General features: G+C 45.3%; 1 protein-coding gene across 2 annotated transcripts in view; it reads right to left on the bottom strand.

Moving 5' to 3' along the window:
• Window positions 1–27,788, bottom strand: part of CGNL1 (cingulin like 1) — a 170,208-nt gene that overhangs the window by 116,719 nt on the left and 25,701 nt on the right. The window contains exon 2 of one of the 2 annotated variants that reach the window (XM_019968767.2): window positions 5,435–5,549. The exons of the other annotated variant lie outside the window; for it this stretch is intronic. The gene's annotated coding sequence lies outside the window, so the exon portion shown is untranslated. The remainder of the gene's footprint in view (window positions 1–5,434; window positions 5,550–27,788) is intronic. 2 annotated transcript variants of the gene reach the window in all.

Raw genomic sequence — 27,788 nt, forward strand, 5'->3', positions numbered from 1 at the left:
CTTTATTTTCTGTCTATTTCTTTCTTCCTATCTATCAATCCCTCCATCCATCCATTCTGTAGGGAAAAAAAAAACAACAATAAAGGAAACTAAACAAACTTATAAGATTTCAAAGGAAATGTCTCACACACAAGTCTTCTGAATTCCCTGAGAAAACAATTTCAAAAATAGGCTGAGGCTTGAAAATGATGGCAGAGTGGCTGTCTACCTTACAGACTTAAGTATGATTTGAATGTCCTAAAATGAGCATGATGACCAAAACTTTTCTACCTGGGGTGGTGGGGGAAGATTACAATACTGAGTGCTGTAGCTTCCCCTCAAAGTCACCTTGCACAAAAAGGGAGGGTGGCAAAGAGAAAAGAAAAGCCTGTAGGAAGGCTCCTTTTATACTATGGTTGTAGACTTTGGAGAATCAACCAGGGGTCTGAAGATCAGGGGTCACAGGGACTCACTACCCGGATGACAGTCAGGGCAGAGCATGGGCACCAAGCTGGCCTCCCTGGGATCCTCACCTCACCTCTGAGGTGCAGCCCTCTACGGCCGCACCCCATGGATGGTCCCCCACCACATCAGTCTCTGCTCCACTTCTGTTGGTTTTGATCCCACTCCTCTTTCATATTCCCCACTTTACCTTTAAAATTCAGTGGTCTTTTATACTTCACATGGTCTAAAAGAAATCAGAATTCACATCCAAAAAATGTTTCAGAAACGTTATTCATCCTTCTTCCCCTCTTGACCCCTGAAATTATTTCTAAAAGTTCTTCCAGGGCTTCCCTGGTGGCTCAGTGATAAAGAATCTGCCTGTCAATGCAGGAGACATGGGTCTCGATCCCTGATCCGGGAAGACCCCACATGCTACGAAGCAACTAAGCCAGTGCACCACAACTACTGAGCCTACTCTCTGGCATCTGCAAGCCACAAATACTGAGCCCACGTGCTGCAGCTACTGAAGCCTGCATGCCTGCAGAGCTTCAAGAGAAGCCACCGCAATGAGAAGTCTGAACACCGAAACTAGAGAGTAGCCCCCACTTGACAAAACTAGCAAAAAGCCTGAACAACAATAAAGACCCAGAGCAGCCAAAAATAAATAAATAAATTTTTTAAAGTTCTTCCACCAAGGCAAGGCTAAGACACCAAGTTTGCAATTCTGAAGACCAGTAATGGAGAGAACAGCCAGGTGCAAGGGCCAGAAATGGGTCTAACACTGCACTCAGATTAAATTCCAGCTCTGGACAAGTTAAACAACTTCTCTGAGAGTTTTCCTATCTCTAAAGTCAGATTATTAATGGTGACTTCACAACGTACTTGGGAAAATTAAATCACAGATTGTATGCTAAATGAAGTAGGAAATAATAAGTGAAAAAGAAGTGCCGTGTGGCATTTATGGCCACAAGAAAGCTGACTTTGATCATAAAACGTTTTTAAATACCTCTGAGGCAGAGGCTAAAAACCCCACTGGTTAACCAAACAGCATTAACCACCAGCATCCTGAAATAATTTACTAACTAATTAAGAAACCAGAGGGTTGAGAAATCTAAAGCACAGTGGTATGTCCAGAGTAGAAATTTAATAAATAGTTATTGACTGAATAAACGCGTGTCTTTATGTTGCCAGGTCCGCAGACAAGTTCTTAACCAGACATAACAGATCCATGACATATGTGCTACAGTTTCCATATGGAGCCTGAGCACAAAACATATCAATACAGCGTTGTCGTTGCATTTTAACTTCAAAAGCCCCCCTCAACACCACACACATGCAGTTACCGTCCATCAGTCCGTTTGTGTGCTGTCACTCAGTCGTGCCTGACTCTGTGTGACCCCATGGGCCAGCCAGGGTGCAACCACCCCAGGCTCTCCCTTACATCATCTTATCTGGTCAGATCCTTGCAGCCCCACTTGTGAGGAGTCTATTGATAATTTCTCCCATTTGAGATGCATAAGCTCTGAGGGACAGTAATTGCCCCCATGGTCTCAAACCTGGCTTGGGGGCAGTGTCGGGAGTAAGACCCAGACCTTCTGTCCCTAAGACCTTCACTCTCTTGAGCAGGAACCACATTTTCATCTTTCAGCTTCCCACAGCATCTGGTAGACTTCCCTGATGGCTCAGATGGCAAAGAATCTGCCTGCAATGCAGGAGACCCGGGGTTTGATTCCCTTGGTCAGGAAGAGACCAGACCCTGGAGAAGGAAATGACAACTCCAATATTTTTGCCTGGAAAATTCCATGGACAGAGGAGCCTGCCAGGCTATAGTCTCTAGGGTCACAAAGAGTCGGACACGACTGAGCAACTAACACTTGCACAGCATCTGGTAGTTATCCTGACATGGTCACTGGATGTCTGTGAACCAGAACACATCACCATGTCCCACTGCAGAGGGGTCTTTTGTCTATCCAAACTCAGTGGGTGTGTCACCCCTCAGGGTGGCCTTCCTCTTTGCCATATCCCAGCACCCATAAATGAATGGAAGAATTAACAAATCATGTATGATTCAAACAGCTCTGAATCCCTTTTAAAACTTCAACAAGTAAAACAAAAAAGCCAAGGGTTTCCATAACAAATCTCCATGCCTTCCCTTCTCGCAAGCCCACTACCTCCAACTGGAATGTGTATCACCGTTTAAAACACTAAACTCCGATTGTCAGCATTACTGTGGCTTTTCTTCCCACCTCTAGATGCCACGTACACAAGATGCGTGTGTTCCAAAAGTAGAAATTAGGTCCTGGGGTTATCAAGCATCTCCTAAAGGGAGTAAAGGAACCCTCTGGAATTTCAACAATGCCAGTTGTAACAAGCCTCATTCCTGGAGCCTCTTCAAAGAGGATTTCTGCAAAGTGAATTCCAAAGCTAAACATCCTCCCCTGGAAGGTATGTGACACCCTCTGCAAAGTAGTTCTTCTTGGTCCTTGAAAAAGATCAAACCAGGAAAATCTGTCCATCTTTGTCCTCATCAGGGAAAAAGACTGAGGGAGTTGGCATCATGAACAAACTTGTCCAAATGATTACAAAATCCAGAGCCCCCTGGAAGAGAAGGGTCCAGAGACATCCCTGTGGGCATCGATTCACAAACCACCCAGTCTCAAAAATGTATCAATCACAGTCGTTTCCATGGGACCCAGAAACACTGTACTGGGAATAACAGACATCTGGAACCGTCCACAGAAGCCTGAGTATCATACAGTGTGACTATTAAAAACAAAAAGATGATGATACTGTGAAGTCATCCAAAATATTAAAAAATAAAATTAAAATTAGCCTTCTAAAATAGAAACCTATGGGAATTCCCTGGCAGTCCAGTGGTTAGGACTCAGAGCTTTCACCAGCCAGGGTTTGATCCCTGGTCAGGGAACCAAAATCCCGACGTATGACCAAAACCAAAATATAAACACACAAAATAGAAACCCAGCAGAGTCCCACATGTATCAATTCAGGTCTGTTCTTCAAGACAGTTATGGTCCCAAAGTTTGATGACACCAGGGATTTTGTTCCGCAGTGCCATCTTCGGCCCCAGAATCGTCCTGGGTGGGCAGCAGTGGGAGGGGAACTCTCCCAGACCTCAAAGTCACCCCAACCACTGGCGTCATGTTCTTACCAGTTACTCAGATAACTGAAGAGCTGACTGAAGTTTCAGATGCTCTGAACATTTCCACGATCCTTGGCTCCCTCTCTCCTTTCCCAAAGCACTCCCACCCTGTCCCTGATTTCATATTCTGCTGTCTTCTGCCCTACCTAGTCTCCGTGACTTTACTGCTCCACATCACTGGGCTCATTTGTAAATATGAGAGCCTCAGATTCTACCTGGAAGTGCATATGGTTTGCATGTCTGTCCTCCCAAAATCCAGTCTCAAATGTTGAAATACTAACACATACTTCCCCCCTACTAGCAGATGGCATTAGGAGGTGGGGCCTTGGGAAGATATTTAGATTATGAGGATGGAGCCCTTGTGAATAGGACCAGTGGCCTTATAAAAGAGACACCACTCCAAGATCCCTAGTCCCTTCCACCACATGAGGACGCAGCATGAGAGCACCAGCTATGAACCAAGAAGAGGGCGTCACAAGAACACCACATGCTGCCACCTTCGGCCTCCAGAATGAGAAACAAGCTTCTGTTGTTTATAAGCCACCAGCCTTGGGGTTTCATTAGAGCAGCCCAAAGGGACTATGACATAAGTGATCAGGATATAAATGAACACATATACACAAATGAAACACATGTGGAGCAACCATCACTTCTCCTTAGAGCAAGAATCTGTCTCCCTCGTGGGCCCCATTCCTAAGTACAGAATCCCTTCTGCTCTTGTTCCAGGAGCCAGGGGATGGCACAAAGGTCTGGGGAGAAACTAGAACTGGGAGCTTCTCCTGCATGCCTTCCTAAGTCAGGCCCTGGCACTGGTGGGTAAAAGCTATCAACCACATCATCTCTATCTTATATTTAAATATCTATATTTGATACAGATGTCTCCAGTAAGAAGTTTCACAATTCATACTGTTTTCCAATAGCCAGAAATTGAATCAGTAATCAGAACTTGAAGTTTCAGTTATATAAACAAACTAAAGTGTTATATATTCAAGCCTTTCAGGGTTTGTCAGTATGTATATTCTTTTGAATTCATATGAATATAAGTATTTTAAAATTTCTCTCTTGAAAGCATGCTAAAATTTAATGGCCCACTTAGAGACTATACTATCCCTGTTTTGTCAAAAATAGCTTTTCACAAGCACTTTGGGAAGTTAAGACCTGTTCCTGGGTGTCCCTGTCCTCAGCTGCATTTGTAATACTGATTAATTCCTATTTAGTCTTTCATGTGCTTGCATAATGTACATATGCCTCTAAAGAAAAAACATTCTGCAAGGCCCTTTGTGCTCACTTAGCATGCAAATATAAGACTATTTTAGTTCTTATGACACAAGAAAATCAAGACAAATCTGCATGTTAAATACAAATATGATTTTTAAAACCAATACAATCCAACTTCACAACATGAATTTTAAATGCATGATAATGTAAATTTTGCTGAAATTAAATCACCATACATGCTGTGAACAGGAAGACAGTCACCCTTACAAGGCAGAAACCTTCCCTTGTGCAGGCTGCCACGAAAACACTGGTTCTTCTCGTGGTATAACGGCCTCACTTGTGTGCCCAGTCCACCTCAGTTCTTTCCCAAGAGTTTACAACAATTAAAATATGATAATATAACCTGCAACCTAAACCATTATAAACGAGGCATTGGAATGAGAGGTAGAGATCAGTGGTCATCCAGCTCATCCAGGATACGCTGGTACTAACGTTTTATTTAATCTCTAATGAGTTCCTATTGAAAGCCATGCTAGACCCTCTCCTAGAACAGTTCCGAGAAGAGACAAGAGTCCCCTCTTAGACTTACATTCAGGGGGTTGAGGGGGAGGGAAGAGATAGCAAGTAACTCACAGTGGCCCGTGCCATGAAGAAATAGAGCGGGGTGAGGAGAGAGAGCAAGGTGGTGGTGGTGAAGGTCCATCATCAGATACAGTAGGCAATCGAGGTCTCTCTGAGACAGGAACATCTGATTTGAAAGAGAGGAAGAGATCTCTGTAAGGCAGGCTAGGGCCAAGTAGAGGGCAAGTTGGAGCCACAGAGGAAGGGATGTGCTGGGCGCATGGGAGAATCAGCACGAAAGCTGACCTGGGCAAAACACAAGTGGAGATATGCAGAGGAGGGTGGGAGGGCAGAGCAGAGGGCAGGACAAAAACCATGAGGGTCTGTGGGTCTCAGGAAGATGCTGGGTCTTAATCCAAGTGGGGTGAAAACTCACCAGAAAGAGTCAAGGTGTTATTCCAAGCCAGGCTTCTCTTGTTGCCTCTGCTCTGCAACAAGAGAAGCCACCACAATGAGAAACCTGCATACCGCAACTAGAGAGGAGCTCCCGCTGGTCGGGAGAAAGTTTGTGCCCAGCAGTGAAGACCCAATGCAGCCAAAAATTAGTTAAGTTTTTAAAAAAGAAATGCAAAATCCTACATCCCACCCCAGATCCACTGAATCATCATCTGCATTTAGTAAGATCCACAGGAAGGTCCAGGCCTTGGCACTCCAACATCAGGAAGTCAAGAAGAGAAGGAGCAGAAGTCAGTGGGACAGGAGGAGACTAGGAAACGATGGTGGCCTGGAGGCTGAGAGAGGCTGATGTTTCCAGAAGGAAGGAGTGCTCAGATAAGCCAAACACTGCTGATAAACAGAGGAAGACCAGGATGGAGATCAAAGGTGGCCTTGCCGGGAACTTTGTCACTGGAGCGGAAGGCCAAAGAGCCCAACCAGAGTGGGATAACTAGATAATGGAGGAAGGTCAACTCCTTCAAGGAGTGTTGTGCACGTGTGCATGCTCAGTCACTTCAGTAGTGTCTGACTCTGCGACCCCATGGACTACAGCCCACCAGTCTCCTCTGTCCACGGGATTCTCTAGGCAAGAATACTGGAGTGGGTTGCCATTTCCTACTCCGGGGGATCTTCCCAAACCAGGGATGGAACCCGCATCTCCTGCGTTGGCAGGCGAGCTCTTACCACTATTGCCACCTGGGAAGCCCTTCAAGGAGTGTTAATTACCACAAAAATTAAAACACAAAGATAAAACGGAGATGCCTCCCTTGCTCACCTCTAACTCTCTCCCTTTCAGCCCTGTACAAAGTCTCTGCTGTGCTGATTTCCTCTCCCCAAGGATGTGTTTGCAGCGGGGGCAGGGGGCTAGAGTGCAAATAAAAATGGATAACCTGGCCTTTATGTTCAAAGAATTCTAAGCCAGACCTTACCTAATTTTATGGAATATTACTTTTTTCCCTCCCTCTGGCAGTCACCCATTATCCTGAGTTGCAGCTGAACCTATAAGGGTGTGCCAAGAAGGGCTGAAGAGGTATGGTCTGCATTTAATTAACACCAATTGCAGAAGCATATGGAAACTCCTTTTACTCTGAGAATGCCAGAAAACACATTGAGAAAAGAAACCAACCTAGAAGAAAAAGTCACTCCTTTTCCTTCTCCTCTACAAAATCCCTTAACCCAGCAGTCCCCAACCCCTGGGATACAGACCAATAGAAGTCCATGACCTGTTACAAACCAGGCTGCATAGCAGGAGGTGAGCAGCAGAGTGAAGCTTCATCTGTGTTTATAGCCACTACCCAGCATTCATATTACCACCTAAGCTCCACCTCCTGTCAGATCAAGGGCAGCATTAGATTCTCACAGGAGCACAACACACTTGGGGTGTCACTGTCTCCCATCCCATTCAGTTATAGGAAAACAAGCTCAGGGCTTCCACTGATTCTGCATTATGGTGGGTTGTATGCTTATTTCATTGTATATCACAATGTAATAACAGAAATAAAGTACACAGTAAATGTCACACACTTGTATCATCCCCACCCCACCCCCAGTGGAAAAACTGTCTTCCATAAAACTGGCCCCTGATGCCAAAAACTTTGGGGGCCGCTGCCTTAACCTCCCAATGCTCACCTCCAGCCCCTCCTTCTTCTACTCCAAGTAGGGGGGAAGCTACACAGAATCACATTCTAAAGGTAGAGAGGCTTTCAGAGACCATCTAACATACCCTGACTTTCATTACATGAGAAACTTTCAAAGCTCCCTAGTTCCAAGTTTTTAGAATCCAAATCTCTGCTCAGGGATCATTCCCATGCCCACCATCACATCTCCCAAGCCAGTAACACACAGCAGCAATTCCAGTTTATTTCCTCCACCTACACCGAATACTGGTGTTAGGTCCCAAGCCCCCTCTTTGTCTTACTGCCCCACAACATGCAACATGGGAGCAGTTCTTTAGTTTGTAGTAATAATAATAATAATGGGACTTCCCTGGTGGTCCAGTGGCTAAGACTTCCTGCTCCCTAAGTGGGGGTGGGGGTGGGGGGGCAGGTTCGATCCCTGGTCAGGAAACTAGATCCCACGTGCTGAAACTGAGAGTTCACCCAGGTCTCCAGCATTGCTGGCAGATTCTTTACTGCCTGAGTCACCAGGGAAACCCTGAGAGTTCACAAGCTGCAACTAAAAAAGATCCCGCATACTACAACCAGGGCCCAGTGCAGCCGAATAAACAAATTAAAAACATACATTAAAAAATAATAATGATGATCTAATTAACTCTTAAATACTCAGACTATGTACTAAGAACTCTTCTAGATGCTTGTATATTAAACATTAAGCTACTCTGAATGGTAATGTCCACAATGAACCTCCAGACATTAGCCTAATGTAGAACATTAACACATACACTTTAATTTGGGTGGTTAAAATGATGACCACATAGGACAAAAGAGCAAAAAGAGAAAGTACTTGAGTGTTTTCATTTTTTCCTAGGGGCTCAATTTAGAAAGACTCTGCATTAAATACCAAAGTGTAATTTGTTTTCTGGGTAGATCTCTCTGATGGGAGACTCTCTGGGTCGTAGCAGTGGAATTCATGGTGTCAAGCCCTATATAAATTTACCCCGCACCCTTCAACTGTCCTGAGGGCGGCAGGAAGCAGACACTCATAATCAAAACAGGTGCCAAACTGTGAAATGAAACAGGCAATAAAAGTAATTTTTTTTTTTTAACTCCTAGACATGATTTACCAAACAAAAAAAAACACTACAAAGAAAAGAGAAAAAATAAAGAGGAAAAGGAAGAAACACAGCCGGGAGACAATGAAAGGAAGTCCCTCCCTGGAAGTTAAGGGGTTTAAAAAAAAAAAAAAAATGGAGGGTGACACATTCTCCCAAGCTTCAGGCTTCTTTCTATTTCCTATGCTAGTGACCGTTCCTTTGACTTCTCTATTTGTATGAAGTGATTAGAGTGTTCTAGGGCAAAGACACTGACTTGTCTAAAGCAGCTAAAAACACACATTCAGCATCCTGGGGGAAAAACCTGCCTCAAGGAAGGGGAGGCTTTTAACTTGGAAATTTGGACTGTCATTCACATCCACACTGCAAGGTTAAGGTTGACAAAGTGCCTCCAGGGTCATCAGACAGGACCTGCCACAGATCCCACCAGTCAACAGAGCAGCCCACAGTGCAGTACAGCCAACTGCACTCAACAGCTAGGACTGGATTCCAGCTCTGAACCACCTATGAGTGCACACCACAACACTCCTCAGCATGCTTCCTGATTTTTTTAAATTAATTAATGTATTTTAATTGGAGGCTAATTACTTTACACTATTGTAGTGGTTTTTGCCATACATTGACATGAATCAGCTTCCTGCTTTTAAAACCAGGTCCTCCTCTCACTTGGCCTCACTCTGCTTGGGAAAAAAGGTTATGCTTTCCTCCAAAGATCGTAATTATAATCCTTCCCCTGACAAGCATTCCTTTGATTCTATTGCTGGTTTTTGTCAAAGGTGTCCCATCAGATATCCTCAGGCAACTCCAAGGGAGAGGCTTTACCCTGCAGTACCACTAAGAACCTTATCTGGACCCAACTCCTATCCCAGATGCACTGGGAGAAAGAGGGGTCCCTTTGTTGTTTAAAGGGCTTCCCTGGTGGCTGAGAGGTTAAAGCGTCTGCCTGCAATGAGGGAGACCCGGGTTCGATCCCTGGATCAGGAAGATCCCCTGGAGAAGGAAATGGCAACCCACTCCAGTATTCTTGCCTGGAGAATCCCATGGACGCTGGAGCCTGGTAGGCTACAGTCCACGGGGTCGCAAAGAGTCGGATGCGACTGAGCGACTTCACTTTCACTTTGTTGTTTAAAGGCAGAAAGGGAATCAGCGGAACTCAGTTTAAGAAAGAGAGATGCAGACATAGAGCACAGACTTGGTGGGAATAGGGGAAGGAGAAGATGGGACGAATTGGGAGAGTAGTACTGAAACATACACATTACTATATGTAAAATAGACAGCCAGTGGGAATTTGCTACGACGCAGGGAGCTCAAACCCAATGCTCTGTGACAGCCTAGAGGGGCAGGATGGGGTGGGAGATGGGAGGGAGGGGACATATGTATACCTTTGGCTGATTCATGTTGATGTATGGTAGAAATCAACACAATTATAAACCAATTATCTTCCAATTAAAAATAAATAAATTTTAAAAGAAAGAGCCCCTCAACAGCCCAGGGGTGCCTCTCCTATTTCTACATATAATGGTGTGTTGGTCTGCTCAGGCTATGCTAACAAAGCACCATGGAGTAAGTGGGCTTAGCAGAAATTTCCCACAGTTTTGGAGGCTAGGAATTCCAAGATCACAGTGCTGGCTGATTCAGCTCCTGATGAGAGATCTCTTCCAGGCTTCTTGCAGATGGAGAATGTCTCTTTCGTCCTCATCTCAGCACATGTGTGTGTATGAAGAGAGAGATCTCTCACTCTTTCTTCTCTTAAAGCCACTAAACCCATAATGAGGACCCCACCCTCATGACCTCATTGAATCCTAATTACCTCCCAGAAGCCCCACTTCCAAATATCATTAAACATTAAGACTTTAACATTTTATTTTGGCAGGGTCATAAACATTCAGTCCATACCAACCAGGTAGGAACCAAAGCAAGCAGAGGGGAGAAAAGATTGTAAGAACCCTATCATCCAGAGGCGTGGAGCCACCAAACAGTGGATAGATATAAGAAAATGAATCGTTCACAAGCTTTCTCTAACTCTGGGCCCTGAAGGCCGAGTCTTTATCTTCCAATTTCTCTCTTTCAAAAAGTCGTAAGATTAAAAGAATCTAACTGGATTACAAATATACGAAACCACCTCACTAAACCATGTAAGGAAAAAGAAACTCTGGAAACGAGTGGAGTCTCCAAGTCCAAAAGCAAATACCATACTATTTCACTGTTGCCAATAAAGTTGCTTCCCACAGAGGGATGGGCTAGCAATTCTGAAACCACTAAATATATACACAGGAATTGAACAAGTAAATGGATGGCAGATGTTGGAGCCCCATTTCTCACTGTTGGAGTGGAGAGTTACAGACATGCCAGGGGAGAAGACTAGGATGATCCCTGTGATAAGAGATTAGAACCATAGATATCAGTATAAACTCATGTTTAGCTTAATAAAGATGGATGGTTACATATTTATAAATACGTTTATACACAATACACACAACATTTTCCCCTGCTCTGTAAGCCAAGATTGCTTAGGAGCAGTAATGTTTCTGTTGCAGTGAGCATACCTAGGGCCCAAATCTTGGTTTCTAATATCAATAAATTTTCCCCCTAAAGGAACAAGAGCTCCTTAAAGAAATGGCTGATTCTAGGACTGGAGTAGGAAATATATAAGCTAAGCCTGGAGCATCTTGCTGTGTTATAAAGTAGAAAAGGCTTTTAAAGTAAAAAAAAAAAAAAAAAAAAGCCACAATGATGAAGGTATGTCAAAGAGACTTTGGAGTGCCTAGGGGCCAAAGCTAGAACACCCTGAGCGACAAAATAAACAAAGTGGTCTTGGATTCAAAGCTATGATTTTTCAGTAGCCACGTACGGATATGAGAGTTGGACTATAAAAGAAGGCCGAGTGCCAAAGAATTGATGCTTTTGAATTATGGTGCTGGAAATGACTCTCAAGAGTCCCCTGGACTGCAAGGAGATCAAATCAGTCAATCCTAAAGGAACTCAATCCTAAGTATTCATTGGAAGGACTGATGCTGAAACTCCCACAATACTTTGGCCACCTAATGTGAAGAGCCAACTCACTGCAAAAGAGCTTGATGCTGGGAGGGACTGAAGGCAAAAGAAGGGGGCGGCAGAGGATGAGATGGTTAGATAGCATCACAGACTCAGTGGACATGAGTTTGAGCAATGCGAGATAGTGGACGACAGACGAGCCTAGTGTGCCCATGGGGTCACAAAGAATCGGACACGACTTAGCAACTGAATAACAATATTGGATTAAAATCCAAAGTATAAAAGTTAAAGAGTTCCCTGGTGGTCTGGGCTTCCCTGATGGCTAAGACAGTAAAGAATCTGCCTGCAACGCAAGAGACTTGGGTTTGATCCCTGGGTCAGGAAGATCCCTTGGAGATGGGAATGGCTACCCACTCCAGTATGCTTGCCTGAAGAATTCCATGGACAGAAGAGCCTGGTGTGTACACTCCACGGGGTCGCAAAGAGTCAGACACGACTGAATGACTAACACTTTCACTGGCGGTCTAGTGTTAGACTTGCTGCTTTCACTGTTGTAGCCTGGGCTCAGTTCTTGGCTGGGGAACTGAGATCCCCAAGATGTGCAGCATGGGCCAAATTTTTTTTTTTAATTCAAAATATGAAAATGAATATCTTTGAGCATATACTGATATAAGCAAGTGACTGAATAAATACATAAATGGGATGTGCATGCATGCTCAGTCATATCTGACTCTTTGCAACCCCATGGGCTGTAGCACATCAGGCTCCTCTGTCCATGGAATTTTCCAGGCAAGAATACTGGAGTGGGTTCTTCAGGACATTCCCTTCTCCAGGACATAAATGGGAAAGAACAGACAAATCTCCCATGCAGAATTCAAAATGATTGATTTGGATACTCTGCCCTAAAGGAAGGGGAGTATAGCTCCTCACTCCCTATGTATAGACTGCACATAGTAATTTACACAGAGAACAGTATGGAAAGGAGAAAAAGGAATAACTTTACAAGGAGAAAGAGATAAATAACCATGACCAGTCAGCCAGGTCCCTATTTTACTGAGATCAATAGTGATAGGCAGAGGGGACTTCCTTAGTATGCAGAGGGCCCAGGTTCCATCCCTTGTCCGAAAAGATCCCACGTGCTGCAGAGAAAATAAGTCTGTGCGCCACAATTATTGAACCCTCCTGCTGCAAGATGCAACAATGGAAGCCTGTGAGCCTAGAACCCATGCATTGCAAAGAAGAAAAAGCCCTGCTCACTACAACTAGAAAAAGCCTGCATTGCAGCAATAAGGACCCAGAATAGCCAAAAATAAATAAATAAATTTTTTAAAAAGATTCATCTTACAATGATGAAAATGGCACTGTACCTCTGTGGTCTTCCTCTGAAAACCCTTAACCACGGTGTAATCATGAAAAAAAAAAGACAAATTCTAATACAGAGACATCCTATAAAATACCCAACAAGTACTCCTCAAAACTGTCAAAATCATCAAGAACAAGGAAAGTCTCAGAAACTATCACAGCCTAATCAGACATGACAACTGAATGTAGTATGGCATCTTGGATGGGGTCCTGGAACACAGATAAAAATTGAGATAAAACTAAGCAAATCTGAATAAAGTATGAACTCTTGTTGTTGTTCAGTTACTCGGTCATGTCCGACTATCTGTGACCCCATGGACTACAGCACCCCAGACTTCCCTGTCCTTCCCTATCTCCCGGAGTTTGGTCAAACTCATGGCCATTGAGTCGGTGATGCCATCCAACCATCTCATCCTCTGTCATTCCCTTCTCCTCCCGCCTTTAATCTTTTCCAGCATCGGGGTCTTTTCTAATGAGTTGGCTCTTTGCATCAGATGGCCAAAGTACTGGAGCTTCAGCCTCAGCATCAGTCCATCCAATGAATATTCAGGACTGATTTCCTTTAGGATTAATTCGTTTGATCTCTTTGCAGTCCAAGGGACTCTCAAGAATCTTCTCCAACAGCACAGTTCAAAAGCATCAATTCTTTAGTACTCAGTCTTCTTTATGGTCCAACTCTAACACCCATACATGACTACTGTATAACCAGTAGTAATATGAACTCTAATAGTTTATCAGTATCTGTTTCTTAATTGTGACAGACCAAATGTATGACATTAACAGAAGAAACTGGAGAGCATGTGAAAACTCTCTGTACTATCTTTACAATTTTCTCATAAATCTGAAACTACTCTAAAAAGTTTTTTTAAGTAAATTAAAAGAAAAAAAAAACACTGGTCTGACTCATGGCTGTGGTCACTGTGGTCACTCCAGAGTCAACACTTGAGGTACGTGACTCACCCTCCACCTCTGGCCTGCTGGGTGGCCAGTGTCCTTCGGTCACCAGGCACAGCATCCTGGTTAGGTCTCAAAATACTGCTCCTGGATCATCCCCCTGCCAGGAAAAACAGGACCAACAATCCTCCAAGACCCAGTGAACGCAGAGCATCACATCACATTTACCTGAAGAGGCATTCAGCCGGTTCACGACCTCAGAGTCCTGTGCAAGCTGGGGTGAGAGTGTGATCTACGTGGTGAAAATTTACGAGCTGTGGACAGTTTCCCACAAGCCAAAGAGGAGAATTAACTAACAAACTTGCAAACCGCATGCTGTGGAAGGGAGAAGAAACAACTAGCAACCTGGGCAAACATAGAAGAAACACATTCCCCAGGGAAGGTAGCATCCGAGCAGAGTTTAAGTGGGAGCATTAAAAAAACATGTGCACCAATGCTTCTTATAAAGATAGAGCTCTACTCCCTTCTTCTTCCACCTCAGAGAATGTCACTGGATGTTAATTGGATAAAAAACAGAAGAGCAGATTTAGTCACAGAGCAGAATGGGAGAAACCAAACAAGAGGAAAAAGAGGAATTACAAAGGGATTGGGAGCAAGAAAGAAGTAGTGAAAAACGCAATGAGATGGGACCAATTATAGGGAAAAAGATTAATTCAATTTGTCTGGCCACAGGAAGCCACAGTGACAGGAAGCATGCACTGGGGTGTTATTTGGGTTGAATATAAGAAGAGGCCAAATTAAAGTTCCACTTCAAACATCCCTTAATAAGCACCAGTAAGAATGAACTCCCTGACCCAAGAGCTGGAAGGCTCCTTTGCTCCCCAGCTGCTCCTCAGTTACAGATGCTCTTGACCCTGACAGAGTCTTGGATGTTGCAGACACCCTACACTGTAGCCTGTTGGACCCAGGCTACCACCACCCCTGCTTTGATCTGAACCCAATGCTGCCAACCAGGAACTTCCCTGATGGCTCAGACGGTAAAGTGTCTGCCTGCAATGCAGGAGACAGAGGTTCAATCCCTGGGTCAGGAAGATCCCCTGGAGAAGGAAATGGCAACCCACTCCAGTACTCACGCCTGGAAAATCCCATGGATGGAGGAGACTGGTAAGCTACAGTCCATGGGGTCACAGAGTCAGACACTGAGCGACTTCACTTTCTTTTCTTTCTTTCAATGCTGCCAAGGCCCCAAGCTAACAGCTAATACAGTGAGTGTGTGCCACCCAAGGACATCAACCCAACCACAGACCTGCCAGCCAGACACCCGGGAAACGCCCCCGAGACCCTCCCAGGCACTGTTCTTTCACAGCAGCTCCACCTCCACATTTCTACAATTTTTAAAAAATTTTTAATTAATGTCTGCCTCCCTTATCAGACTGTAAGATCCATGAGAACAGGAACTCTATGGGCTTTCTCATCATTTTGCCCCAGGGCTCCACAGCATGCCTAACATAGAGCAACTGGTTTATGAATTAAATGAATGAATGAATGAATGGATGGATGAAAAGGTCCCTCTCCACCCCTCCCCCAAGCAATCTGAGACCTTCAGAAGGAAAAGAGGATATTTTAATTCCAAATGACTGGGAGATTGGGATTGACACATACATACTATTGATACTATGTATAAAACAGATGGGGATTCCCCAGTGGCTCAGGGGTAAAGAATCCAATTGCCAATGCCCTGGGCTGGAGAAGGAAATGGCAACCCCCTCCAGTATTCTTGCCTGGACAGAGGAGCCTGGCCAGTTATAGTCCATGGGATCACAAAAGGGTCAGAAACAACTTTGTGACTAAAAACAAACAATAAAGTAGATAACTAATGAGAACTTACTGAAGAGCACACAGAACTCAACCTAATACACCGTGGTATGTATAGCTAATTCATTCTGCCATACAGTAGAAATTAACATTGTAAAGCAACTATGCATCCATGCTTGCATACTAAATCACTTCAGTCGTGTCCGACTCTGTGCAACACTGTGGACAGTAGCCCACCAGGTTCCTCTGTCCATGGGATTCTCTAGGCAAGAATAACTGGAGTGGGTTGCCATTTCTTTCTCCAAGCAACTATACTCCAATAAAATTAATCTTAAAAAATAAAGAAAAAAAAGAAAAAAATCCCAAGTGACTAGTACAGAGTTTGACCTGGGAGTCAGTTTACCCATAGAAATGGTGATATAAATAATGATGAAGAGTCTGGTGCTACTAAACAAACCAGATACATAATTAGTAATACAGTAATAAATAATACCAGGGCTTCCCAGGTGGTACTAGTGGTAAAGAACTCACCTGCCAATGCAGGAGATGTTAAGAGATGCAGGTTCGATCCCTGAATTGGAAAGGAGGAGAAGGAAATGGCAACTCACTCCAGTATTCTTGCCTAGAGAATCCCATGGACAGAGGAGCCTTGCGTGCTATAGTTCATGGGGTCGCAAAGAGTCAGACACGACTGAAGTGACTTCGCACAGCAAACAACACCAAGCAATCACTGAGCATTTACGAAGTGCCAACTACTATGTTAAACCCTTTTCAGACATTATTCAGCAACTCTGCAGGGTAGTTATTTCTTATCACTCTTTTGCAGGTGAGGCAACTGAGGCTCAGAGGGATTAAGTCACCTGCCCAAAGTCACCCAGGTAGCTGTGACAGAGTCACAAGCCATCCAGGCCTGTCTAACTCCAAAGCCCCTTCTCTTTACCACTCCAGAGTTTAGCTACGAAACAGGAGCAACAGATGTCAGGTGGGGCCTAGAATCTAGCCACCATTTATGATACTGAATCCCCAGGAAGATGCCTTCTAGTTCCAGTCAACTAACTGCAAAATCAACTTTAGTAAACCATCTGATTCCCTGGTTGGAGACCACCTGCAGAGACCCAGCTGGTCATGCAAGGAGGTCATGCAAAGAAGCAGGGACAGAGGAAGTCAGGTGAGGACACTGGCTTCAGTGAGAAGGGGCAAAATTAATTCTAAGGGGAAAATGAGACTGTTTTTCACAACTATAAAGGAGTGGTAAGCTGTGGTTCCAATAGCCTTGGGAAAAGGAACCAGAAACATCTTCTGCCCACATATGCAGACAGACTGGGCATGTCACCACCCCAGACTCTGACCATCAAAAGGGATGGTGGATTCCCAGCCCATGTAAAGAGTCTGGATGTCATTACTCCCACCCTCACTCACACACATACAAAAAGCTTAAACTGAAAAGAAATTGGTCAATCCACGGGGTCACCCTGGGGCTTCACTGAGACCATGAATACGGAAGCACTTATTCAACTGCAGTATAAAACCATAGGTGCTTCCCTGGTGGCTCAGATGGTAAAGATTCTGCCCGCAACGTGGGAGACCTGGGTTTGATCCCTACGTTGGGAAAATCCCCTGGAAAAGTGAATGGCTACCCACTTCAGTATTTTTGCTTGGAGAATTCCATGGACAGAGGAGTCTGGAGGGCTACAGTTCACGGGGTCGCAAAGAGTTGGACACAACTGAGCTACTAACATACACACACACACATTAATGCAGTAGAAGGCATCAAAACCATATATCTGTGGATTTCTTTTTTAATCCAACCTCTGGTATTTGACAAGTATAAACACATAGCAATAGTTCAACCTCTGAACCAAAGTAGATCAGCCACACAGGGGCTCTAGAGCAGATTCCAAGCATGGTGAAAGGACACTTAGGCCACGAAGAAAGCTGCCTCTAAGCTGCTCAGAGTTCACTGGACACTGGCCTTATTCCTTTTCTGGCAGGGCTGCCAAAGCTACGAGGTCACAGAACTACTGTCACACGGCTAGATTTCTGAAAGGCACCATCAGGTTTCTCTTGGCAGCTTTGGTGTCAAAGACATATCCAAGACCCCAACCCACCAAGGCTCTGTGCTGGGCCCTGAGGCAGACAACAGATGAGGGAAGTGGGAAGGGCTTCAGAGTGGGGCTCCAGAGGCAATGGGCAGCTTGTTACTACAAGAGAGTGGGTAGCCTTGGGAAGATGTGAAGTCGAGGAGGCACGTGGAACCTACTGGCTTCAGCACACATTTATTTTCACTGTAATGGAGGTTAAATTTCACAAGGCTAAATTCAAGGTCTCAACAGGGCTGCATTCCTTCTGGAGGCTTCAGTGGAAAAATCCCTTCCCTTGGCTTTTCCAGCTGGAAGCTGCCTGCAGGTCTTAGCTCTCGGCCCCTTCCTCCATCTTTAAAGCCAGCAACGCAGCATCTTCTGACTTTGTTCCCATCCTCACAGCCTCTCCTCTGATTCCTACTCTCCTTCCTCTTTCCCCTATAAGGACCCTCTCCTGAGCTTCCTTAATTTAGTCACACTCCCTTCTCCATGTAAGGTGACATATGCACAGGTTCCCGAATCAGGGTGCAGACATCTTGGGGGCAGGGGAGGCATTATTCTGCCTACCACCTAAATGGGCAGGGAAAGTCAGGCCCCAAAAAAGAAAAAAAAAATTAATATTCAGAGAAAAACAGGGATGGGACTTCCTTGGAGGTCCCGTGGTTAAGACTCTGCCTTCCAATGCAGGGGGAGTGGGTTCGATCCCTGGTGGAGGAGTAAGATCCTACACACCACGCAGTGAGGGGAGGGGTGGGGGGTACCCTTCCGAGAACAGCAGGGATGAGAGGACATTTTTTCCCCCGGCTTCCCCAGTTCTGCTTTCCTGACCTGCTGCCTCTTGTCCTTGAGTTTCTTGAGACAACACTCACCTGCTCTGCCAGTTGCCTCAGAAGATTCACTTAGCTCTCACCTCAAACCACACAACCAGCGGGTGGTAGACATGAGATTTCCACCCATGTCTCTCTCACTTTAAAGCCTGTCCCAAACCACAGGCACCCAGGAAGCAGAGACCAACTGCGGGAAACTTAAGGAGCTGAGCAGGTCAGCAGACTGGACCGAAGGGTCAAGCCCAACAAATCAAGTTTAACAAGGAGAACTGAAGGCCCTTAAGAAACCAACTGTTTGACTGCAGGATGGGTGAAGCACAGAAGCAAACCTTGTTTAAAAAAAAAAAAAAAAAAAAAGACTTGGGGATCATAGTTGAAAACGTGTTCACTGTGAGATGACTGTCAAAAGATCGCTATGACCTCTGAAAATTACACATCTAGATCCAGGAGGGCAGGGCAGCTAACCATACCACATACACCCCTGAAATTAAGGACAACTTCCCCTAACTACTGCAGAAATGTGTCTTTTCATCCAAGCACACAGTCTCAGGGCAACATGCAGCGAGTCCTGAGGACAAACGTGCCACCTACCCAGCAGTGACCATAGCCAAACGAGCCCGGCTAAGTGGTGCCATCATATCTCCCTTCCTGGTGAATTTGGAAGCTCCCTCTGCTTGGGATGATCAGCAGGAACCTAGTGTCAGAAATGTTTAGCCAGGGTAACTTCAGGAGAAGAACCCATGAGAAGGCACCAGGTATAGGAGAAGGGGTGCTACAAACAGGATAAACTGTCACCAAATGTAAATACCAGAAGGGCTGTCATGTGAAAAGGGGATTAAACTTGCTGTGTGTGACTCCAAAGGTTAGAACAAGGAACAATGAGTAGATGTGCCAGGGACACAGATTCCAATTCAAAGGAAGGGAGGACTACTTTTCTAACAGCAATGCTTGAAGGTAAACAGCACTGTTTCGGTGGAGGAATGTAAACAGGGCAGGGCTGCCAGTTCACAGATGGGTTTAAAAGATTCCAGGGTCAATCCATCAACAAGGGAGGGCGCTTCCAAATCTGAGAGTCAAGGACTCCCTCTCCTGCTAAGTCACTTCAGTTGTGTCCGACTCTGTGCGACCCCATAGACGGCAGCCCACCAGGCTCTCCCGTCCCTGGGATTCTCCAGGCAAGAACACTGGAGTGGGTTGCCATTTCCTTCTCCAATGCATGAAAGCGAAAAGTGAAAGTGAAGTCGCTCAGTCATGTCCGACTCTTAGCGACCCCATGGACTGCAGCCTACCAGGCTCCTCTGTCCATGGGATTTTCCAGGCAAGAGTACTGGAGTGGGGTGCCATTGCCTTCTCCGCTCCCTCTCCTATTTACTAACAATCATCTATTTACATATCAGAGAAAACATCAGACAGTCATCCCAGGGACAGGAAGCACAGAGGTGAGAACAGCTAGGCACACTCTTTAAGAGGGAAAAAGATAACAGAAAACCAGAGAACAAGGTTTTCTCCAGATCATATGCTGGGTTTTCATATGTACAGAACAGACTTGAGAATAAGCCTGCTGACTGGGTGCAGCCACTCCTGCCTGCAGTTGGGGTGGTGGTGGGGAGGTGCTCTGGCCCACTGGCTGCTACCCACTGCCTGAGGGACTCCAGCCTGGGCCGGAAGTGAATGAGTCACCCCAGACACAGCCCTGACACCAGACTCATCCCAACACAAACTCCAAATGATCATTTGCTGGTTGCCCACCCAGCAGAGGAAGGAAACCAACTAACTCTAGCCTGCCCCAAAGGAAACCCAGGATGCCACATTAAAAGCTGTAAATGCTTTTGGACAATGGACAGAAAATACAGAAAACATGAGCCTTGGTGGAATTTTCCAAGAAGCACTGGAAACTCATGGTTGACAATATCTATCCTATCAATACTCAGGAAGAGGCAGAAAAGCACCGGGGGGCTCTCAGGGAGTCATTACAAGATACTAAGAAACTGTGTATAGAAGCTGAGCCAAAGCCCAATGCAAGTATCCATAAAGTGAAGAAAACCAGCAGGAGCAGAAGAGACAGCAGAAATGTCACAAGTGCCAAACCGGAAGCTCCTTAAGCGAAGTATGAGCAGATCTGGTCTGGGCTGCCCACTGGGAGTTCAGTGGGTGAAATCAAGGAATGCATGAATGAATGCTGAGCCAGCTGTGAGCAAGTCCTCGAGAGGATGAAGAGAGCCTCCAGATGGCTCAGGATGACTCTCAATTCTGGTAGGAGATGGACTCAAATTCTCATGAAGACTCAGAAACTGGCTCTGGTCAGACAAGTCTCTGTGTCTATAGATGGAGTCCCTACTCATGACACTCTTCTGTAATATTTTGATATTGAGAAGAACATTGCCAACATCACCATTCAGTATGGTATACATTTAACAAATTTCAGTGAACTTCAAAAATTGGGTTTTTTAATGTGTCTTTGTGTTCTCTAAGCTGCCACAGGTTATTTTCAGACTCTTAAAATATAAGGTCCACCAATATGTTGCTTCCCTGGTGGCTCAGACGGTAAAGGGCCTGCCTGCAATGCAGGAGACCAGGTTCGATTCCTGGGTCGGGAAGATCCCCTGGAGAAGGAAATGGCAATCCACTCCAGCACTCTTGCCTGGAAAATCCCGTGGATGGAGGAGCCTGATACGCTACAGTCCATACGGTCGCAGAGAGTCGGACACGACTGAACAACTTCACTTTCACTTTCACCAATATGTTATCCTGTCATTTTTAATTAAATCTCATTTTCTCCTCTGAATCTGAGAAGGCTCAAACACAATAAACTTTGCTAAGAAAAGGGCTGTATTTTGTCTTTTTAGCAAAAGAGAAAAAGCAAGCCACACAAGTGCATCATGTTACATGCAAGAATTGAAGAGCACCCACATACACCAGGACAAAATTGGGGAGCAAAGGTTTAATACTTGGGAAAGCAGTTTTGCTAGGTTCTATTTAGTTTCTCTAGTAGTTAACAAGGCTATTTATAAGTTTTTAACAAATAATAGAGCAACAGATAGATTTAGATCGGATTTCTTTCTTTCTCTCTTTCAATTATTATTACTGAGCCTCACATTCACTCCCCGACCTGCCCAACATTCACACACACACACACATACACACACACATGTTGGCACCATGTACACACAGAAATGTCTGCCTAGAAAGAAAAAATGGGGACTTCCCTGGTTGTGTGGTTAAAGAATCCACCTCACACTGCAGGGGACATAGGTCTGATTCCTGATCGGGGAACTAAGACTCCACATACCATGGAGCAACTAAGCCCTTGCGTCACAACCACCGAGCCCATGCTACGCAACTAGAGAAGTCCATGCACCACAACCAAGAGCCTGCACAGCCAAAATAGGAAAAAAAAAAAAGTGATGGGAAGGCTCCCAAAGTCCTCCTTCAACTACTGGCCGAACCAGCTGCAGGGAGTAGAAGAGGAGAAAGAAGACAGCTCTCTCTTCAGGGATCCAGGCATCATTTAGGTCACAAACAGAAAGCCAAGATTCCCATCCAATGGTGACATAAGCAGCTCCCACCTTAACTAAGGAAAAGAATCTACAGCTTACGAGTGGCTGCCACGGGTCAGGAGCTCTCTGGGGGCACCCTGCCTAGGCTCACATTTAATCTTCCTATCAACCTAGTAAAACGGGAAAACTGAAGGATGATGAGTTTCAGTAATTCAGACATACAACAAGCTAACTCTGGTCCCATCACTTCATGGCAAATAGGTGGGTAAACAATGGAAACAGTGACAGACTTTATTTTCTTGGGCTCCAAAATCACCGCAGATGGTGACTGCCCCTAAGCCGCTAAGTCACTTCAGTCGTGTCCGACTCTGTGTGACCCCATAGACAGCAGCCCACCAGGCTCCCCCATCCCTGGGATTCTCCAGGAAAGAACACTGGAGTGGGTTCCCATTTCCTTCTCCAATGCATCAAAGTGAAAAGTGAAAGGGAAGTCGCTCAGTCGTGTCCAACTTGTAGCGACCCCATGGACTGCAGCCTACCAGGCTCCTCCATCCATGGGATTTTCCAGGCAGGAGTACTGGAGTGGGGTGCCATTGCCTTCTCCGGATGGTGACTGCAGCCATGAAATTAAAAGACACTTGCTCCTTGGAAGAAAAGCTATGATCAACCTAGACAGCATATTCAAAAGCTGAGACATTACTTTGCCAACAAAGGTCCATCTACTCAAAGCTATGGTTTTTCCAGGAGCCATGTATGGATGTGAGAGTTGGACCACAAAGAAAGCTGAGCACCAAAGAACTGATGCTTTTGAACTGTGGTGTTGGAGAAGACTCTTGAGAGTCCCTTGGACTACAAGGAGAGCAAACCAGTCAATCCTAAAGGAAATCAGTCCTGAATATTCATTGAAGGATGGATGTCAGCTGAGGCTGAAGCTCTAATACTCTGGCCACCTGATGCAAAGAACTGACTCATTAGAAAAGACCCTGTTGCTGGAAAAGATTGAAGGCAGAAGAAGGGGACAACAGAGGATGAGATGGTTGGATGGCATCACCGATTGAATAGACATGAGTTTGAGTAAGCTCCACAAGTTGGTGATGGACAGGGAAGCCTGGTGTGCTGCAGTTCATGGGTTTGCAAAGTCAGACACAACTGAGCGACTGAACTGAACAAGCTAACCGGTGATACAGCCGGGATTCTGAGGGCACCAGGTTTGTCCCACTCAAGTCCACGTTTGCCCACCTTACTGACCCTGCTAACTCCCCAGCACACAATCTGCATGCCTCTAATAGGGAATCCCCCAACCAGGATGCAATTCCACTGACCTGAACAGGTGAGCACACACTGCTCGAACCCTGGCCTGTCTTGGCTAAAACACCTTCTAGGCTGATGACTCGTGCCTTGAGTCTTTCAAAACAGAAGGAGCCATCACCACCTGTCAAGCTAGGAAAGGGCAAGGCCCAAGCCGGGCAACACACAGTAAAGATGGTCCTCGGGGAACTTTCTGTTCCTAATTCCCTTCTGGATGTTTGGTTTCTCAAACCAAACACATTTTATTGGACTTGTTTCTCTACGTTTTTCTCAGAAGAAAAACAACTTCCCAGGTGGATTCAACACAGAACCACACCTATTGTAGTACCTTCCAATTGTCTAACAGCAAGAATGCTCCGGGGACCATTTGATCCTCTCTATGAACGCCTGGCTTCCCATGGGACGGGGCATCAGTCGGCCCCACCCCCTCGCAGCAACCTGGAAGCATGTAGACTCTCTGCGCCTCCTGCACTGCCCCAGTTAGCGGTTGCTTCTGTTCGACCCCACCCCCCAGTACCTCAGCCGCTCTTTCCCTTCCCCATGCCAACCCCCTAATTGGGACCATATGCGTGTCCCATCCATGTATCAGCAGTGGCCTCAACTGTCCTGCAGCCTTCACTCTTATCTTCCTCCAGCCCCCTGTCCACACACCAGTGTGGTCTTTTCAGATTTGTCCATTCATTTGCACTTCAGCTTAAGTATTCAGTTACTTCCCTTGAGTTCAGGATAATAATACAAGCTTCTTCACCCAACATAGAAGGCCAGGCACCTGATAGGCACAGACCATGATCAATGGTCTGCAAAGGCTCAGGACTCCGTGGCTTCTGTAAGCCTGCCTCTCCACCCCCACTCTCCTCAGCCCTCACCTTCCCTGAGCCCCCACCCAGGTTTCCTGCCTTGTGCTCCCCCCACCACACACACACACCACAGAGCCCTTCTCAGCACAGACACTGACCGAGACCGTCCACTTCCTTCTCTACCTCCCCATTACAGTGCGGGCGCTCCTGAAGGGAGGGCCTGCCCCTTAATCTCTATAGTGTTTAGTACTCAATGACTCTCAATGAATGCACATGTGACAAAGGGTCAAAGAGCAATGTTAAGAGCATACCGCAAGCTGACTGATGGATAAGCGCAAAGGCTCCAGAAATTTAGTTCAAGGAAGGCTGCCCAAGCTTTGCTCTGAAGTTTGAGAGTCACATTTCTGAATAATCTTGACTCAGAGAGTCCAAAGAGAACAACTGGGCTTCCATGTTAGAGAAAGGAGACTCACCTCTGAATGAGGCACTCAGGACAAAGGTCTCCGTCAAAGGAAATGACTTCAGCCTTTCATGTATGTTTTCATCAGCCCTGACACTTGAGGCCCCAGGGGACGGTTTCCCCGTTACCAAAATAAATGTTTAATAGGGTGTGTTCCGTCCTCAGTTGCTTTCAGAAATGACTTCAGAGATTGGTCAGTTTTCTTTCCAAGCATCCCACACACCCTAAGACTTCAGCAGGACTCAGACATGTAATCAGGTCACTTAACTTCCACGCCACCCTCTCAGCTCCTTGTCTTTTGAAGATACTACGTAGAATAATACTTTCAGATATGGAATGAACAGTCAGAACCCCCTTTTTTGGACTTAAAAATTTACATTTTATCAAAAGGGACCTTTTATTTTCAGTAGCAAAAAGGCCACACATTATTCTAATGAGCTTTCTGATAAGAAATCTCATCCACACTTGTCTTATTTTTCACAATTATTATGTTGAAGATTTTTTTGTGTGGTAAGACTAGAAGTGATACAGAAAACAAGAGATGAGGAATCTTTTAATAGTTTCTAAAAACAAAGCAAAAAAATAGATCCAGACATCAGGTAAATTATAGCAAGTGAATCAAGACCTTTATAAACACGAAATCTTAGTTCTCACTGCTGTAACAGAATGTTTTGAAACTTCTCACCTATCCATGAGCCCCAAAATATGGAGTGGTTATCTTTCATGGGCTGGGTGATTCCATAAGCTAATGAATGCTAGGATTATTCCAAGTATTTTGGAGAAGGGGCAGAGATTTCCATGATTTGGGCCATCGTCCACTTTTTGGCCTCAGAACTGTCATGGTACTTGTGGGTGTCATTTAGACAATAAGCGTGTAATGAGGCTCAAGGTCCACTGGAAGTCAAATCTTCCGCCATCTTGGGCCTGACTGGTTCTAATCAGTTTAATGTCATATCTTTAACGGCTATGTTACTCTTTCCAAGGTTGTGCCCTTCCCTCCTGTCTCAAGACAGCCCACCTTCCAAGTATATTGTGGACCAATCAGCAATGACAAGAATCACAAATTCTACTATCCACTGGTACAGTAAGCCCTAGGTTACTACTATTTGGTAAATACTTAATAGTTTGATAAATAAATGCATGTAAGAAAAAATGACTTGTTTCAGAAAGTATTCATTGTGTTAGTCGCTCAGTCATGTTCAACTCTTTGTGACCACATGGACTGTAGCCTGCCAAGCTTCTCTGTCCATGGAATTCTCCAAGCAAAAATACTGGAGTGGGTTGCCATTCCCTTCTCCAGGAGATCTTCCAAGTTCAGTATGCACACTAATAACTTATAGATTTACACAGCACTTTCATGTGAGTCTGATTAAGCATGTTCTTCTATGCTTAATCGGCATCTTTAAACACACTTTTGAGAGGAGCACCCTCTGCACCTGGTAGGCATCTGGTAGGCATCTGGTTTCCTGAAGTACTCACTGCAGACCTTTTGTTCCCACCCTCAGGGCCCTGCCCCATCACTGACCGTACTCTTCCACGTCACCATACCACGGTCACCTTGCTGTAACTGCAGAACAAATTCCAGAGTTCTGGGCTCCTAACTGGACTTCCCACCTACTCCCTTCTCCAAAGCCTCAATTGGCTTCCTGCTCACATCACAACAAACCTTAAGATGACATGCAAAGTCCAGCACTGTCCCCCATCCCCACCACCAACTGACAGAACACACTTTCTTCATTCATTCTCCTCCAGCACTGACCTTGCTGGTCCTGGGACACGCCAAACACCCTCCTGCCCCTGTGCCTTCTGCCTTAGGGCCGTTGGTGTCCCTGTCCTCTTTCCCAATACCCTTCCCCCACGTAGCCAAGCTCCAGACTTTCAGGTCTCAACTTCTTGGTAATCAATTCATAGAAAAAAATCTCTCTCTCAGAAAAGATTACTCCCATTAAGTAGCATTTTCCACCATCCCCTGCCGCCATCCTCATAGTCCACCTCATCTTGGTGTACTGTTCTTCTGGCTCTGCTCATCTGCTGATATGCTACAGTTTGTTTATTTGTGTTTACTGGCATCTCCCCTGCTAGGTCTCTGTCACTAGAATTCAAGTTGCCATGAATGGGCGCTTTGCTAAGGATATTGCCATATCATTAGGATTAATGCAGGGCTTGGCATACAGTGGGCTCTTAGTAAATACTTGTATTAAGTGAATGAATGAATAAACAACATTTGCATTACATGTAAGTTGCACCCCTACAGGGGTGATAAAGCTCCACAGTCTCCAAGACCTTTCCTGTCTTTGAAGCACCCTGGGAAAAGACACTAAGTCTGGGCTGGGGGAAGGGAACACAGAAGAAGTACAGAAGAAGTCAGATTAGTAGACCACCTTCTCAGGGGTCCCCAGCCCATGCCCAGGAGACCAGAGTCAGCTCCCTCTCCTCCCTGCCCACTGCACACCCTTGAAAGCCAGGAAAGAGCTGAAGAACGCAAGTTACAAAGCCAAGAATGCTACAGAAAACATGGATGCTACAAAAAACAAGAATGCTACAGAAAACCTAGAGTCAGAAGAGGAATCTCTGGAAGAGGAAAACCTTACCTGAGGGCAGGAAAAGCAAAGGTCACAGCTCCCAAATCTGGAGCAACACTGTCAAGAGCAATACACACAGCCCAGGAAGGAGAGAAAGTAGCCCAGCCCAGAGATCATGGGAGCAATGATGTTGATGGCACCACTGACAATGGGAACGATAGGATGGATGAAGTGAAAGAGCCATCTTTTGGTAACTAAGACTTGCACTGCATTTTATACTTTAAAGCATCAACACAATGTGACTTTATTGATTCACATAAAAGCCAGTAAAGCAGGCAGTAAAATTTTACAGATATGGAACAGGCTCAGAAAAGCCAAGGGATTTTTCTGCAAGACTGCACAGCAAGCAAGGAGAGGAGGTGGAACTTAAAGGGTCTTCCAGCTACAAGGACTGAAGACTCCCTCAATTCCAAATGAACTTGATTCTTAAGGCCCCACTATAAGTGATTAACAAGACGTTATCCATGGAATGCAAAGAACTATGCAAAAGCAGGATACCCCTCACCCACCCCACCCCAAATTCCTCTAGAGATTTATTCCACACTCTCTTGACTTGGGAGAAATCTGGCTTTCTCTAAGCCTT

This window comes from Bos indicus, chromosome 10, assembly GCF_029378745.1.
Source record: "Bos indicus isolate NIAB-ARS_2022 breed Sahiwal x Tharparkar chromosome 10, NIAB-ARS_B.indTharparkar_mat_pri_1.0, whole genome shotgun sequence".
NCBI lineage: Eukaryota > Metazoa > Chordata > Mammalia > Artiodactyla > Bovidae > Bos > Bos indicus.